The following is a 19,481-nucleotide window of genomic DNA, read 5'->3' on the forward strand; positions in this document are numbered from 1 at the left end:
TGTTCCATCGTCTGCAGGTTTATTCATTGATTTTCTCATGGCCATTTGGGTTGTTCCCCATTCTAAATAATGTTGCTATCAACATTTCTGAAGTTGTACAATTCAAGGTGTACAATTCTTTCTATGGATGTATGTTTTCATTTCTCTTAAGTGCATGTCTATGAGTGGAATTACTGAGTCCGTGTGTCTAATTCCACAATAAACTTGAGAGTATTTTTCAAAGTCTAAAGCTAATGATGGCATCATTTTATATTCCTATCAACAGTGTGTAAGAAATCTAGTTGCTCCACATCCTTACTAACATTTAATTTTTTCTTTTAGCCATCCTGTGGATACATTGTAGTAACTCACTGTGGTTTACGGTGGCATTTCCCCAATGACTAATAATGGTGAGCATCTCTTGATGTTATTTTGTCATCCATGTATCTTCTTTGGTAAAGTGTCTGTTCAAATCTCTTTTCAGGCCTTCATTCACTCTCTTTCTCCTTTTCTGTCTTTCACCAAATTTCTATTCCCCTCATCCTTCTCTCAAGCCCTGTTTTATTTGATTAGAATGATTTCTCCTTGTAGTTCACCCAAGGTGTCCACCTTCTAATTTGCAAGCATCTCGGCGTGTATCTGCTCAAAAACGTCTTCTCAGAGTATGAAAACAGTCCCATTTGTTTTCCCAAACAATAACTCCATGCCAGGGATGCTACTAGGTGAATATAATAGCTATTGAGTAAACAGAAATGCTGCATGAAAATGTGTGAAGAATGGTTCTTTACTAAACTATCTTCATGGCATAATCTCTCTTATATAACAAAAAAAAAACAATTTTTAAGAGACAATTGGAAATTTCTGCCCCATAAATATTGATGCTTTGAATCAAAGAAAGTTAATAAAGTTGAATTAAGAAAAAGATCTCTCCTGTGGTTTGCTAGGCTTATGTTTTAAACTTGTTAATAAAATGCAATGTTCTGTGTAGAAAATTTTCAGCATTTCTTCATGAATTCTTCTTTTAGTTTCTAAAGCCTGTAACTCGTCTTGACAGTAAGCCATATTCAACATTTTATTTGATCAGATTAGAAAGTTTCAATTTCTTAGGGATTTGTTTTGCCAACTATTTCAACAACTTGGAACAACTTGCCAAATATTTTTCTTGGGATCTGCAATATTAGAGCATAGAAGAAAGAGAGAGAGAGTAAATAGTGAGGAAAATGGTTGACCAAATAAAAGTTACAGCATCACACCCTACATCTGAAAGTGTTAAAACACAGAATAGAAATCTGCCCACCATGTGCAACATGGCCATGACTGCACAATATGGGGGTTTGCAGAAGGTCTGCCTTTCACCTGTTCCCTTCAATGGCTTTTATCCCTTCATCTGGAGCCCTACTGCTTACCTGTGAATCCTTTTTCTTAATATTTCCCCTTGGATACCTAGGGTTCCTACAAAAGTGAGATTTACATCCAGAGGGATCTTATCTATGATTCTGTCCTAAATGACCACATTTCCAGATGTAAGAGTAAGGAGACAAATATCAGGCCCTCTTTTAGTAGGCTTCAAACTCATTAAAATATATAATAAGCTCAGCTTCTCAGGGAATTTATTTCCATTGATATTTTAAATATAAGCCAATTACTCTCTTTTTGATTCTTTTCATCATGTCCCATATGTAAAACCCTAAGTCGTCTCAGTGTGTGTAATAGTTTGGTTTGACACTTTTGTTATAGATATACAATATCAAAATGGTCCAAAGCTAATATTATTAGCAAATATTTTCTCATACTTAGGATATGAGAAAGTGAAGGTCATTGTTCAAAAAGCAGATCTGAACCTACTAGTATAATTTCATATCTTCAGATCTTTCATATTTTAATCTAATAATAAGTCAGAGACCTTATCTCTGACTGCCCTGGCTTCATCTTTAAATATGTCAAAGTACCTAGTGCCAAAAGGAACTGTGAGTTCCAGCAAATTGTAATGCTTGTAACAACTCCTTACCCCTAGGCAGATCACTGAAACATCATTCCTGAATGTTCCTCTGTACCCTCAATATGCATTTGCACTACCAGTGATCTCAAGAATTCTAGAAAATGAAAACTCAATTACCATCACCGATGTCTGGGCACTCTGGTTTGTACAATGCTAAATAAATGAGCTAACTGTTTTTAGTTTTGATTTTTTTTAATTTTTCTTGAACTTGATTCAGTGATTGCCTAAGTTGATTCCCTCTCCGGGGTTGGGCCTGACCTAACTTTTGGTTTATGAGGGCTTGGTTACATCTCTGGCTCTAAAAATATAGGAGGTTAAACTTTTTCTAGCAGGGGCTCCTAACATAGAATTTAAGAGTGTTCAATGGCCAGGTGAGGTGGTTCACGCCTGTAATCCTAGCACTTTGGGAGGCTGAGGCGGGCGGATCACCTGAAGTCAGGAGTTCGAGACCAGCCTGGCCAACATGACGAAACCCTGTCTCTACTAAAAATACACAAATTAGCTGGGCATAGTGGTGGGCGCTGATAATTCCAGTTCTCAGGAGGCTAAGGCAGGGAGAATTGCTTGAACCCGGGAGACAGAGGTTGCAGTGAGCCAAGATCGTGCCACTGCACTCCAGTCTGGGCGACAGAGCGAGACTCTATCTCAAAAAAAACAAAAATCAAAAAACAAAACAGACAAGCAACAACAACAACAAAAACAGAGGGTTTGGTAAACCACCTCCAATTATATATAAAATATAATGTAAATATCCTTTGTAATGCTTTTCTTCTTTTAAAATTATTATAATTTTAGACTTGTAAACTATCTCATACATAAAAGTGAATATATTTCATGTACAGAAGGTACACAATTACTTTTCAGAGCCCCTGTTTGCATACTACTCAACATGAGAAATCACAATTAGCCTTCAAAGCTCTGTGCATCCCCTTTGTGACTGAGTTCTTCTCCAGCAGGTCATCACTATCCTGAGTTGTGGAGTTCTTTCATGTTGATGCACAAAGGTCATGTACCTTCCTTTTAATTTTTGTGGCTATATTGCAACATATATTCACATATTATTTATCTGTGCTCCTGGTAAAGAACATTTAGGATGTTTTTATTTTTTGTGATTATAGACAATACTGGTATAAACACTATCTTATGTATTTCCTGGTACACATATGCAGCAATTACTGTAGACCATATCATCAGATTTATAATTGTTAAATTTACACATTTTCAACTCCCTACATAATCATTTTTAATCAACCATATGAAACATTTAAAATGCCATCTCATATTTAAATTTTTATTCCACCTGGAACTGACTTTTATGTCATGGAAGATTTGATCCAATTTGTTTTTCCATGGAGATAATCAATTGTATCAGTATCATTTGTTAAATTATCTCTAATTCCTCTACTGATTTACAATGTCACCTCTGTTGTATGTCAAGTTTCCCAACATATTTTTAGGTTCTCCGTTCTGTTTCTTTTGTTTACTTCCAATGTCATTCTTGTCAATGTCATACTCTGCTGTAATTTAACTAGAATTACATTGATTTAAAAAATTAATTTGAAAAATTTAACATTACAATATTGAATTTTCCTATGAACATAGCATCTCCTTTTCTTATTTGATATTTTAAAAAAATTTATCATTTTCTCCCCAAATGTCATTTTTTGTTGGATATATACTACAAATGTTGTATTTTGTTATTAGTTTGAATATTTTCTAACTCTGTATTCCTATTGCTATGGTTTGAGTGTGTGCATCCCTTCAAAATTCATATGTTGAAACCTAATCATCAAAGTGATGGTATTAGAAAGTGTGACTTCTGGGAGGTGATTAGGTCATGAGGGCTCCATTCTTATGAATGGGATTTATGCCCTTATAAAAGGTTTCAGAGAGCTAGCTGCCTCCCTCCTCTGTTCTGCCAGGTGAGAACTCAGCAGGAAGGCACCAGAGAGCAAGCCCTTACTAGACACAAAATGTGCCAAAAACTTGATGGTAGACTTCCTGGCCTCCAGAACTGTGAGCAATAAAGTCCTGTTATTTGTAAATTACCCAGTCTGAGGTATTCTGTTATAGCAGCACTAATGGACTAGGATAAACATGACAAAATGCAATCACTATTTGCACATTGAATTTTTGTCTTGTAACTCTGCCAAACTACTACTAATTCCAGTAACTTGGGTACAGATTCTGTTTGCTTTCTAAGTGGACTTCTGAGACCATTAGTTGCTTTTGCTTCTTTTTTTTTCAATCCTGACCATTCTGTCTGTGGCCTCAGGTACAGTGCTGAAAAGGGGCTGTAACAGCTGAAGTCCTTACTTCTTCCTGATTTAGAGCAAGTTTGTTGACTGCTGTAAAGCTGTGATAGATTACCTGCAAAAGGGAAAATAAATTTCTTCTTATTATTAGTTTACCAAGAGGTTTTTTTTGGGTATAAATAGGTGGGAAATTATATTTAATTATATTATAATTTAATTATAAGTAGGTGTGAAATAGTGTTGAACCCTCTTTCTGCATCTTTTCTTTTCTTTTCTTTTTGAGACAGTTTCACTCTTTTGCCCAGGCTGGAGTGCAGTGGCATGATCTTGGCTCACTGCAACCTCTGTCTCCTGGGTTCAAGTGATTTACCTGCCTCTGCCTCATAAGTAGCTGGGATTACAGGCACCTCCCACCGAGTCCGGCTAATTTTTTGTACTTTTAGTAGAGGGGAGGTTTTGCCATGTTGGTCAGGCTTGTCTCAAACTCAATGACCTGCCCACCTTGGCTTCCCAAAGTGCTGGGATTACAGGCGTGAGCCACTGCACCTGGCCACTTTCTGCATCTTTTCGATGAATCATCTTGTCATCTTTATTTTATTTTTGTATATATTTAAGGTATATAACATGATGTTTTGATATACATATACCTAATGAAATTATTACACTACAGTGAAGCAAATTAACCTATTTATCACCTTGCATAATTACCCTTTTTGTGTGTGTGGTAAGAGCACACAAAGTCTATTCTCTTAGCAAACTTTCAGTATACAGTGTTATTAAATACACTCTTTATGCTGTACCACTTTGTCATCTTTAACTTGCTAAAGTGGTGATTTAAATTAATCTGTTTTTCTTACATTAACATTTCATTCCTGAAATAAATACACAATTGGTCACACGCATGTGCGCATACACACACACACACTTCTGTGTCTATGTTCATAAGTAAAAATCCTGTTTTCCATATTTAATTTGGGGATCAATTTTACATCTTCTTCCTAAAATTCCTTCAAGTGCATCTCCTCTACTTCTGTTTTCTGGAAATATTTATATACAATTAGAATTGTTTCTTGGTAATTCAGTACAATTCTCTGGACTTGATCTTTTATTTGTGAAAACATTAATTCCTGATTCATATCTTTGATGTTTATGGACAATTTTGATTTGCAGTTTCTCTTCAGCTTTGGTAAGTTATATTTTTTCTAATAATTTTCCCTTTTTATCTAACATTTAAAATTTTTTGGCAAAAGTATTTGCTTATTTCATACACATACACACTCACACACACACATCTATAATCTCTGCTGTGTGTATCTCTAGTTAATTTGTTGTTAATTTCTAGTATTGTTTATTTGTGCCTTTTATTATTTTTTTCACCCAGTTCATCTTGCCAGAGATAATTTGTTTCAAAGAACAAACTTTTCACTTTATCGAGGCTTTCTGTTGTAACTTTGTGTTTTTATCTATTTCATTAAGTCCTGTTCTTTAAAAACAAATTCCTTATCTCCCCTGATTTAGGGATTATTCTGTTACTTTGACTTTTTAAATTGGATGCATACCTCATCATTGTTTAGTTTTTTAAGTTTTCAATTGTAAGCTTGAAAACTAAATTTTTATTTTACACTTGATCTTAGCCAAAAGTCCGAGAAGACAACTTTAACTATGTTAATGAATTTTTAGTATAAAGTATTTTCATTTTTATTCACTTTTAAGTACTTTCTAGTTTTCATTATAATTTCTTCCTTGAAGTGTTTTTTTTTTGAAGTGTAATTTAGGAAACCTAGGGTTTTTTTCTGTTATATTATAAGTGCTTGCATTGTGCTTAGAAAACCTGGCCTATTTTTTTTTTTCAATTCTGTTGCTGTGGGTATGTGTATCATTTGTTTCATGGCTTGGTATATGGGCAATTTCCATAAATTTCCCTTTATGCAGAAGCGAGCCAGACTGCCTCTCTAGATTCCTCCTCTCTGGGCAGGGCATCTCTGAAAGAAAGGCATCAGCCTCAGTCAGGGGCTTATAGATAAAACTCCCATCTCCCTGGGACAGAGCACCTGAGGGAAGGGGTGGCTGTGGGCACAGCTTCAGCAGACTGAAATGTTCCTGCCTGCCGGCTCTGAAGAGAGCAGCAGATCTCTCAGCACAGCACTCGAGCTCTGCTAAGGGACAGACTGCCTCCTCAAGTGGGTCCCAGACCCCAGTGCCTCCTGACTGGGAGACACCTTGAGCAAGGGTCAACAGACACCTCATACAGGAGAGCTCTAGTGGGCATCTGGCGGGTGCCCCTCTGGGATGACGCTTCCAGAGGAGGGAGCAGGCAGCAATCTTTGCTGTTCTGCAGCCTCTGCTGGTGATACCCAGGCAAACAGGGTCTGGAGTGGACCTCCCACAAACTCCAGTAGACCTGCAGAAGAGAGGCCTGACTGTTAGAAGGAAAACTAACAAACAGAGAGGAATAGCATCAACATCAACAGAAAGGAAGTCCACACAAAAACCCCAGCTGAAGGTCACCAACATTAAAGACCAAAGGTAGATTTATCTCAGGAAGATGAGGAAAAACTAGAACAATAAGGCTGAAAATTCCAAAAACCAGAATATCTCTTCTCCTACAAAAGATCACAACTCCTCGCCAACAAGGGAACAAAACTGGACAGAGAATGAGTTTGATGAATTGACAAAAGTAGGCTTCAGAAGGTGGGTAATAACAAACTTCTCTGAGCTAGAGGGGCATGTTCTAACCCAGTGCAAGGAAGCTAAGAACCTTGATAAAAGGTTACAGTAACTGCTAACTAGAATAAGCAGTTTAGAGAAGAATGTAAATGACTTGATGGGGCTGAAAAACACAGCACAACAACTTCATGAAGCATGCACAAGTATCAATAGCTGAATTGATCAAGTGCTTCCACTTGATATCAGAAATTGAAGATCAACTTAATGAAATAAAGCGTGAAGACAAGATTAGAGAAGAAAGAATGAAAAGGAACAAACAAAGCCTCCAAGAAATATGGGAATATGTGAAAAGACCAAACCTACGTTTGATTGGTGTACCTGAAAGTGATGGGCAGAATGGAACCAAGTTGGAAAACAACATCCCCAACCTAGCAAGAGAGGCCGACATTCAAATTCAGGAAATGCAGGAAATACCCCTTCATGCTAAAAACACTAAATAAAGTAGGTATTGATGGAACATATCTCAAAATAGTTAGAACTATTTATGACAAACCCACAGCCAATATCATACTGAATGGGCAAAACCTGGAAGCATTCCCTTGGAAAACTGGCACAAGACAAGGATGCCTTCTCTCAACACTCCTATTCAAAATAGTATGGGATGTTCTGGTCATGGCATTTAGGCAAGAGAAAGACATAAAGCGTATTCAAATAGTAAGAGAGGAAGTCAAATTTTCTGTTTGCAGATGACATGATTGTATATTTAGAAAACCCCATTGTCTCATTCCAAAATCTCCTTAAGCTGATAACTAACTTCATCAGTCTCAGGATACAAAATCATTGTGCAAAAATCACAAGCATTCCTATACACCAATAATAGACAAACAGAGAGCCAAATCATGAGTGTACTCCCATTCACAATTGCTACAAAGAGAACAAAATACCTAAGAATACAACTTACAAGGGATGGGAAGAACCTCTTCAAGAAGAACTATGAACCACTGCTCAAGAAAATGAGAGGACACAAACAAATGGAAAAACATTCCATGCTCATGTATAGGAAGAATCAATATTGTGAAAACGGCCTTACTGCCCAAAGTAATTTATATATTCAATGCTATCCCCATCAAGCTACCATTGACTTTCTTCACCGAAATAGAAAAAAACCACTTTAAACTTCATATGGCACCAAAAAAGAGCATGTATAGCCAAGACAATCCTACACAAAAAGAACAAAGCTGGAGGCATCACACTGCCTGTCTTCAAACTATACTACAAGCTACAGTAACCAAAACAGCATGGTACTGGTACCCAAACATATATAGACCAATGGAACAGAACAGAGGCCTCAGAAATAGTGCCACACATCTACAACCATCTGATCTTTGACAAACCTGGCAAAAACAAGCAATGGGGAAAGAATTCCCTATTTAATACATGGTGTTGGAAAAACTGGCTAGCCATATGCAGAAAACTAAAACTGAACCCCTTTCTTACACCTTGTACATAAATTGACTCAAGATGTATTAAAGACTTAAACGTAAGATCTAAAACCATAAAAACCCTAGAAGAAAACCTAGGAAATACCATTCAGGACATAGGCATGGGCAAAGACTTCATGACCAAAAAACCAAAAGCAATGGCAACAAAAGCCAAAATTGACAAATGGGATCTAATTAAACTAAAGAGCTTCTGCACAGCAAAACAAAACAAAACAAAAAAACAAAAACAAAACAAAACAAACAAACAAAAAACAAAAAAAACCTGTCATCAGAGTGAACAGGCAACCTACAGAATGGGAGAAAATTTTTGCAATCTACTCATCTGACAAAGGGCTAATATACAGAATCTACAAGGAACTTAAACAAATTTACAAGAAAAAAACAATCCCATTGAAAAGTTGGCAGAGGATATGAGCAGACATTTTTCAAAAGAAGACATTTATGTGGCCAACAAACATATGAAAAAAGGCTCATCATCACTGGTCATTAGAGAAATGGAAATTGAAACCATAATGAGATGCCATCTCATGCCAGTTAGAATGGTGATCATTAAAAAGTCAGGAAACAACAGATGCTGGAGAGGATGTGGAGAAATAGGAATGCTTTTATACTGTTTGCTGGAGTGCAAATTAGTTCAACTATTGTGGAAGACAGTGTGGCAATTCCTCAAGGATCTAGAAGTAGAAATATCATTTGACCCAGCAATCCCATTATTGGTTATATACCGAAAGGATTATAAACGATTCTACTATAAAGACACATGCACATGTACGTTTATTGCAGCAGTATTCACAATAGCAAAGACTTGATACCAACCCAAATGTCTATCAATGATAGACTGGATAAAGAAAATGTGGCACATATACACCATGGAACACTAGGCAGCCATAAAAAAGGATGAGTTCATGTCCTTTGCAGGGACATGGACGAAGCTGGAAACCATCATTCTCAGCAAACTAACACACGAACAGAAAACCAAACACTGCATGTTCTCACTCATAAGTGGTAGTTGAACAATGAGTACACATGGACACATGGAGGGGAACATCATACACCAGGGCCTGTCAGGGGTTGGAGGGCTAGGGAAGGGAAAGTATTAGGAGAAATACCTAATGTAGATGACGGGTTGATGAGTGCAGCAAACCACCATGGCACATGTATACCTACGTAACAAACCTGCATGTTCTGCCCATGTATCCCAGAACTTAAAGTATATATAAAAAAAAACCTTTATGCAGAAGAATATATTTTTTAAAGTTGTGTACATGATTCTATAGAAGTCCATTGATCATGCTTGTTAATTTTGTGGTTCAAATCTTTTCTGTCTTAGCTGATCTCTTTTTTATTTGATTGAGGTACTAATTAGTGAGATTCATTATGGTGGTGAATTTATCAATTTCGCTACATGCTTCTTTCAACTTTCTCATTATGGATCTTGAAGCAATATTATTTTGTGCCAAAAGATTTTAATATATCATTTTAGTAAATTGCATTCTTCATTAATGCCTTTTGCCGTAGTTTTAATTTATCTAGAAGCAACAATAGCTTCACTTTTGTTAGTATTCACCTCTTATATAATTTCTCAGTCTTTAATTTTTTAGCTTTTTCTGTTTGTATAATGTATATGTGTCTTTTTTAAAGCAACATAGAGACAGAATTTTTTTTTTTTGGGAATATGTTTTTCTTTTAATTTGAAAGCTTAATTCATTTGAATTAGTTAGGCTTCTTAATTTTATCTTATCTTCTTTGGACTCTATTTGTCCTACATTTTCTGTTTCATTTTTCCTCTTTATTGTTTGAGATTAAATAATTGCTCTCCTATTTTTCTAGCTATTTGAAAATTATGTATTCTATTTTCATGCTATGTATTTTATTTTATGCTTTTAGTTACTACTCTTTTTAATATGCACAGTTAATTCTAAAACTAATCAATATCTTTACCCTTCTTTTTATCAAAACAATTAGCTTCGAAGGCTTTAACTTAAATAAGCAATTTCACAAATATTGTATTTTTCTCTGCTATTTTAGTATGATTTTATTTTTATAATCCTACAAATTTCGTTACTATTATTTTTATACACATTCATATTGACATACTTACTTACATGTTTACACTTATTTTTTGCTTGTCATTGCCCCTTTTACATTAGACCTTTTCTCTGGATCATTTTCTTTTTTCTCAAAGTACATTTTTTAGACTTTATTCATGAGAGTCTGTTGGTGGTAAAATTTCTCAGGATTTCTTTTTTACTTGAAAATATTTTTATTTTGCCTTCACTTTGGAAGGACAGTTTTTTCTGGGTGTACAGTTTTAGCTTGACAGTTATTTTTTGCCATCTCTTTGAATATATTATTCACTTTGCTTCTAGTTTCCAGTATTGCTATTGGGAAGGCAGCTGTCAGGATAAATTTGGTTCTTTTGTAGGTAATCTTTCTTTTCTTTCAGCCTTTTTAAAGATCTTCTTTGTTTTTGGTGTCTACAATTTTATTATAACGTACCTAGCAAGGACTTCTTTTAATTTAACTACAAGTATTTGTATACTAACTCCTATAATTTCTATCTTTCATCAGTTTTAAATATTTTCAGGCATAAGCTCTTCAAATACTGTTTTTCCCCCGATTCTTATCTCCTTCTTTAACTCCCATCACCAGGGTCACTTTTTAACCTATTTTTTGTCCATTCTTTCTTCTTTTCCAATTTTTTTTTGGCTCTTTGCTGCATTCTGGATAATTTTACAGATTTATATCTCAATTTACCAGTCTGTCTTCAAAAACGTTTACTTAAGTCATAGCAATTTTTAATTTTAATTGGTTTGTGTCTTATTTCTATAAGTTCTATTTTATTCTTTATCAAAATAGCCATGTTAAAAAATGTAAAAAAGACATATGCACAACTCTTTTCTCTGAAGCATTATTGTACTGGTGAAAGAATGGAAACAGACCAAGTGCCATCAGTAAAGGAAAGTTTCCTAGTGTGGGAAGCCCATGATGACGTATTGTGCAGCTTTATAAAAGAATGATGCATATTTCTGTATATTGTTATCAAGTAATATTCAGACAATAGTAAAAATTTTTTAAAAATTATGAAGTTAAGTGAGTATAATATATTGAGGATTATACATTGCTCCATAAAACATAAACGTTTCCACCAGGCACGGTGGCTCACGCCTGTAATCCCAGCACTTTGGGAGGCCGAGGCAGGCGGATCACGAGGTCAGGAGATTGAGACCGTCCTGGCTAACATGGTGAAACCCCGTCTCTACTAAAAATACAAAAATTAGCCTGGCATGGCGGCGTGCGCCTGTAGTCCCAGCTGCTGGGGAGGCTGAGGCAGGAGAATGGCGTGAACCCGGGAGGCGGAGCTTGCAGTGAGCCGAGATCGCACCACTGCACTCTAGCCTGGGCGACAGAGCAAGACTCCGACTAAAAAACAAAAAACAAAAAACATAAACACTTCCAAATAGTGTCTTAAAACAATGATTTATTAATTTAATGTGATTGTGGGTTGACTAGGTGGTTTGTCTCCTGTTCTTGTCTGTGCAGAGTCCTATGGCTGTTGATATCTAGCATCGTGGCTTCACTCACATGGATGAGCCCCAGCTGGAATGCCTAGAAGACGTGGGACAGCTGGGTCTCTCTCCACACGGTTTTTCATTGTTGCCTCAGGTTCCAATAAAAGCAAAAGCTGCAAGGTCTTCTGAGGCAAAGACTTAGAAATACCACAATGTTACTTCTGCTGCATTCTGTTGATCAAAAATCCCACAATGCCAGCTTCATTTAAAGGGGTAAAGATACAGATTTTTCACCTTCGATGGGAGGAACTGCAAATGATGTAATTTGTGATAATTTTTAATATACTGTAATGTATTGACTTATGTTTAAAAAATGAAAAAATGAACCAAAAACTAATAGCAAAACAAAATTATAATAGAAAACAATTGCTTCTGGAGAAGGAATGCAATGGGGAAAAGGTTATAGGAACAAAAGCTACATTTTATTTGAATATACCTGTTTTAGGTTTGACCCTGGTAACATTTAATATTTTACATAATTATATCATTATTTAAAATTAAATTTAAAATTTAATTTTAAAACATTGATACCCATAATAGAAAAGTTTGATAAAAGAGGTGAAATATAAATATAAATATATTAAGTTGGCATTATAATCACACAGAGATGAATTATATCAGTTACTCAAACACAAATATTTGACTATACAACCTTTGTGAGATATCCTAAGGACAAAAAAACATGCAAAAACATATATTGAACTGTTTAAAAATTATATTTTTAGCAATTGAATTGTTATTGTGAGACAGGTGTGTACATATTTTAAGATCAAGCAAGTTAGTAAGCTTGTTGACATTATTGTAAATGGGATTTGTCCCATGGGGTAAAGAAGATATAATAGCAAGTAGAAGAAAATAAATGAAAACCCAATAATATGAGTTTGAAGTTAAAGTATCAGTATGGAGTCATGAAGCATTTTCCCAACAAAAAGAAAAAAAATAGTTTCCTAGTTCTAATCACTTAAAAGTATATGGAAACAACATACAACTAAATATCAAGAGGAAATGTAATACTCAGATTGTGCTCTGTAGACATTGCCCCTAAAAGGAGTTGAAGTTCATTGCAAAAAGTATCTAATTCCGGCTTGGGGGTTGAATATTGTACAAGATGAGCCTGGAATATCAACTTCTCTTACTAAAAAGCGAGGCAGATTTGAAAGACTATTAGGATGCATCAAAGAGACTCAGAGGAGTCACCCTGAAGAGGTTACCATTGGCCAAAGGTAAAAATTTGATAATAAGAAAAACAAAGGCAATAGATTAAAATGCCTCAAATATGCTTAAATCTATCCATTCCTAATAATGTTAATTTAAAAATAATATTGTCATTGGACACCTTTGAAGAATGTTAGGGATCCATAAGAATGTACTGTTTTGAGTTAAAGAGAAGAATTAAGCATTTATCCTGTTTTTCCTTTATGGATTATGTCTAAGGATAACCAAATGTTGATGACAGAAAATCCTTTTTAAAGATACCTTTAGCCAAAGAATGAAGAAAGAATGATAGAATTGAAATGTTACCATTTTTGCAACCCCTAATGAAATAATGAATCCAGCCAGTTGTTATCAATTGTTGCTAACATAAAAAATGAGAGACAAACAGACACGCCTCTTCATAGAAGTATATGATGCCACCTATAAAATATTACTGCCAGAAAAAAAAAATCAAACTTTGTATCTAATTACCAATTAGATCAGCTTTTAGATCTAACTACCAATTTGCGATATTTACAGGAGATACAGGAGCATGTTGAATGACACCATAAAAAGGCAATCAGTAAAATTTAGTTTATTATAAACTATATAGGATAAATGATCCAGTTGCTTCAATAAATAGATTACAGAAGGTGTGTATTGGGGGTGGGAGATAAAGGAGCAATCTATAGATAAAAACAGACTTAAGGGACATAAAAACAACTTTAATGTATGGATCTTATTTGGATCCTTAAGAAAACAAATTGTAAAGTAACATGAGACATTTGAAGAAAATAGAAGTAATTTTTAAATATGGTAATGATATTGTGGTTATACATTGTTAAAGAATGCCTTCAGAAGTAAATACAGAAATATCTGCAGATGAACTAAAATGATGTCTAGAATTTACATAAAAGTCATCCTGTAGAGAGAGTGAAGACGTGGAAAGAGTGGATATTGATAAGCAAGAGTAGCTATAAGTTGACCCCTGCTGAATGTTGTTGCTGGGTAAATGAAAATGTATTATATATTGTTTTACTTACATATTTGAAGATTTAGATTTTTAATAAAGTGAAGCTGAGAAAGGGAAAATCGTTTTTCTTGATGTCAGGCTTTGAACAGAGATAAAAATAAAACCACTGTAGACCAAAGCAGAAAAATAAAAAGCAAACATAAACTTTTATACTTTCCACTCTCTGTTACTGGCTTGCATTTTTTTTTAATTTTTATTTTAAGTTCCAGGGTACCTGTGCAGGATATGCAGGTTTGTTGCATTTGTAAATGTGTGCCATGGTGGTTTGCTGCATCTATCAACCCATCATCTAGGTATTAAGCCTGGAATGCATTACCTGTTTTTCTAATGCTCTCCCTCCCCCCACTCTACCCCCCAGCAGGCCCCAGGATGTGTTGTTCCCTTCCCCATGTGCATGTGTTCTTGTTGTTCAGTTCCCAAATATAAGTGAGAACATATGGTGTTTGGTTTTCTATTTCTGCATTAGTTTGCTGAGGATAATGGATTCTAGATCCATTCATGGCCCTGCAAAGGACATGATCTCATTCCTTTTTATGGCTGCATAGTATTCCATGGTGTACATGTACTTTTGATTGCCTATTTCATTTACTTGAACATATTCAACCTTTCAAAAATATATTGTTGGTACTTGAAAATTACAATAAATTTGGTGTTTTGGGGTCTGATTCTGCTCTGTTCTTTCTGTAACTCAGGCTCTTTAAGAACTTACTCATAGTTTACTAGGTTCTCAAAAACTTGCTTAAACCAGGGAAAAAGTTAAAACAACACCATTCTATAAAAAAAATGTTGAAAATAAAATAAGATGACTTTTAAGTCAGAAAAAACTGAAGCTACCACTTACAAGTTTGCCACTTACTTGAATGGCTTACTTCTTTTTTATTCCTTTTTAAATTAAGAACCTTAAGAGCAGTTTTAGGTTGACAGCAAAATTAAGCGGAAGGCACAGTGATTTCCCAAATACTCCCTCACCCCACACATCAGTAGCCTCTCCAATTATCAACACTTCCCATCAAAGCAGTCGATTTGTTACAACAGATGAGCCCACACATCATTATCACCCAAAGTCCATTGTTGGCATTAGGTTCACCCTTCATATTGTACATTCTATCAGTTTGGATAAACATATAATGATATGTATCTACCATTACACCATCATAATATCATATAGAATACTTTAACTGTTCTAAAAGTCCTCTGTGCTCCACCCATTTATCCCTCCCTCTTCCCTATCTCCTGGCAACCATTGATTTTTTATTGTCTCCATATTTTTGCCTTTTTCATAATGTCATATAGTTGGATTCACACAGTGTGTAAGCTTTTCAGATTGTCTTCTTTTACTTAGTAATATGCATTTAAGCTTCCTCCATGTCTTGTCATAGTTCAACAGCTTCTTTCTTCCTTTTTTTAAAACATTTATTTTTAATTTCAATAGTTTTGTGGGGAACAGTTGGTGGTTGGTTACAAGAATACGTTTTCTAGAGGTGATTTCTGAGATTTTTGTGCACCTGTCACCTGAGCAGTGTACACTATACCCAGTGTGTAGTCTTTTATCCCTCACCCTTCTCCCACCATTTCCCCTGAGTCCCCAAAGTCTATTGTATCATTCTTATGCCTTTGCATCCTCACATCTTAGCTCCGATTTATGAGTGAGAACATCTGATGTTTGGTTTTGCATTCCTGAGTTACTTCACTTAGAATAATGGTCTTTAATTCCATCCAGGTTGCTGCAAATTCCATTATTTCATTCCTTCTTATAGCTCAGTAGTATTCCATGGTATGTATGTATATGTGTGTGTGTGTGTGTGTGTATCACAATTCCTTTATCTACTCATTGATTGATGGCTATTTAGGCTGGTTCCATATTTTTACAATTGCGAATTGTTCTGCTATAATACAAACGTGTGTGTGCAAGTATCCTTTTTGTATAATGGCTTCTTTTCCTCTGGGTAGATATCCTGTAGTGGGATTGCTGGATCAAATGGTAGTTCTACTTTTAGTTCTTTAAGGAATCTCTACACTGTTTACCAAAGTGGCTGTACTAGTTTACATTCCCACCAGCAGTTTAAAGGTGTCCCGTTTTTACCACATTCCCACCAATGTTTATTTATTTTTTTGATTGTTTGATTATGGCCATTCTTGCAGGAGTAAGGTAATATCACATTGTGGGTTTTATTTGCATTTCTCTGATCATTGGTGATGTTGAGCATTTTTTCATGTTTGTTGGCCATTTGTATATTTTCTTTTGAGAGTTTTCTATTCATGTCCATAGCCCACTTTTTGATGGGATTTTTTTTTTCTGATTTGTTTGAGTTCCTTGTAGATTCTGGATATTAGTTCTTTGTTGCACGTATAGATTGCAAAGATTTTCTCTTACTGTGTGGGTTGTCTGTTTACTCTGCTGATTGTTTCTTTTTCTTGCAGAAGCTTTTTAGTTTAATTCAGTCCCATATTTTTATCTTTGTTTTTGTTGCATTTGCTTTTGGGTTCTTGGTCATGAAGTCTTTGTCTAAGCCAATGTCTAGAAGAGTTTTTCTGAAGTTATCTTCTAGAATTTGTATAGTTTCACTTCTTAAATTTAAGTATTTCATCCATCTTGAGTTGATTTCTATATAAGGTGAGAGATGAGGATCCAGTTTCATTCTTCTACATGTGGCTTGACAATTATCCCAGCACTACTTGTTGAATAGGGTGACCTTTCACACTTTATGTTTTTGTTTGCTTTGTTGATGATCAGTTGACTGTAACTTTATTTCTGGGTTCTCTATTCTGTTTCATTTGTCTATGTGCCTATCTTTATACTAGTACCATGCTGTTCTGGTGACTATGTCCTTATAGTATAGTTTGAGGTCAGGTAATGTGACGCCTCCAGATTTGTTCTTTTTGCTTGGCTTTGTGGTCCCTTTTTTTGGTTCCATATGAATTTTAGGATTGTTTTGTTCTAGTTGAGTGAAGAATGATGGTGGCATTTTGATGGGAATTGCATTGAATTCGTAGATTGCTTTTGGCAGTTTGTCATTTTCACAGTATTGATTCTACCCATTCATGAGCATGGGATGTGTTTCCATTTGTTTGTGAAAAGCTACTTTGAACACCTTTACGCGCATAAACTAGAAAACCTAGAGAAGATAGATAAATTCCTGGAAATACACAACCCTCCTAGATTAAACAGGAAGAAATACAAACTTTGAACAGACCAATAACAAGCAGCAAGACTGAAATGGTAATACAAAAATTGTCAACAAAAAAAAATTCAGGCCGGGCGCGGTGGCGGCTCACGCCTGTAATCCCAGCACTTTGGGAGGCCGAGGCAGGCGAATCACGAGGTCAGGAGATCAAGACCATCCTGGCTAACACAGTGAAACCCCATCTCTACTAAAAATACAAAAAATTAGCCGGGCGTGGTGGCAGGCACCTGTAGTCCCAGCTACTCGGGAAGCTGAGGCAGGAGAATGGCAGGAACCCGGGAGGCAGAGCTTGCAGAGCCGAGATCACGCCACTGCACTCCAGCCTAGGTGACAGAGCAAGACTCTGTCTCAAAAAAAAAAAAAAAAAAAAAAAAAAAATTCAGAGGCGGGGCATGGTGGCTCATGCCTGTAATCCCAACGCTTTGGGAGGCTGAGGCGGGTGGATCACCTGAGGTCAGGAGTTTGAGACCAGCCTGGCCAACATGGTGAGAACCTGTGTCTACTAAAACATACAAAAATTAGCTATATGTGGTGGTGCATGCCTATAATCCCAGGTACTCAGAGGCTGAGGCAGGAGAATTACTTGAACCCGGGAGATGGACATTGCAGTGAGCCAAGATCGTGCCACTACACTTCAGCCTGGGTGACAGAGTGAGACTCTGCCTCAAAAAGAAAAAAGAAAAGTTCAGAACAAGATGGATTCACAGCTGAATTCTATGAGACATTCAAAGAATAATTGGTACCAATCCTATTGATTGGTACCAATCCTACTATTCCACAAGATAGAGAAAGAGGCAATTCTCCCCAAATCAATCTATGAAGCCAGTATCACCCAAGTACCAAAATCAGGGAAGGACATAACAAGAAAAGAAAAGTACAGACCAATATCCCTGATGGATATAGATGCAAAAATTCTTAACAAAGTATTAGCTAACTGAATCCAACAGCATATCAAAAAGATAATCCATCATAATCAAGTGGGTTTCATACCAAGGATTCAGGGATGGTTTAACATATGCAACTCAATAAATGTGACACACCATATAAGCGGAACTAAAAATAAAAATCACATGATCATCTCAATAGATGCAGAAAAAGTATTTTACAAAATCCAGCATATTTTTTATGATGAAAACCCTCAGCAAAATCTGCATAGAAGAGATGTATCTTAATGTAATAAAAGCCATCTATGACAAATGCACAGCCAACATACTATTGAACAGGGAAAAGTTGAAAGCATTCCTCATTGAGAACTGGAACAAGACAAGGATATCCACTCTCACCACTTCTTTTCAACATAGGACTGGACATCCTTGCTAGAGCAAGCAGACAAGAGAGAAATAAAGTGCATTCAAATTGGTAAATAGGAAGTCAACTGTTGCTGTTTGCTGATGATATGATTGTATGCCTAGAAAGCCCTCAATACTCCTCAAAAAAGCTCTTAGAACTGACAAATGAATTCAGCAAAGTTTTAGAATACCAAATTAAGGTACACAAATCAGTAGCTCTGCTATACACCAACAGTAACCAAACTGAGAATCAAATCATGAGCTCAACCCCTTTTACCATAGCTGCAAAAAACAAACAAATTTAAAAACCTAGGAATAGCCCTAACCAAGAAGGTGAAAGACCTCTACACGGTAAACTACAAAATACTGCTGACTGCTTATTTCTTTTTAACACTGAATAATATTTCATTTTCCAGATTTACCACAGTTTATTTATCTACCTACTGAAGGACCTCTTGGTTGTTTCTAAGTTGTGGCAATTATGAATAAAACTGCCATTAAACTCTGTGTGCAGGTTTGTGTGTGGACATAATTTTTCCTTTGGGTAAATACCAAGGACTAAAATTGCTGGATTGTATGATAAAAGTATGGTAAATTTTGTAAGAAACTGCCACACTGTTTCCCAAAGTGGCTGTACCATTTTGCATTCCCACTAGCAACGATGGAGAGTTCCTGCTGCTCCACATTTTCACCAGTATTTAGTGTTGCCAGTGTTCTGAATTTCCCATTCTACTAGGGTTAGTGGTATCTCCTTGTTATTTTAAATTACTTATTATTTTTTACATCCAAGTTTTCTCATCTACCAA

Source organism: Nomascus leucogenys, chromosome 13, assembly GCF_006542625.1.
Source record: "Nomascus leucogenys isolate Asia chromosome 13, Asia_NLE_v1, whole genome shotgun sequence".
Taxonomy (NCBI): Eukaryota; Metazoa; Chordata; class Mammalia; order Primates; family Hylobatidae; genus Nomascus; species Nomascus leucogenys.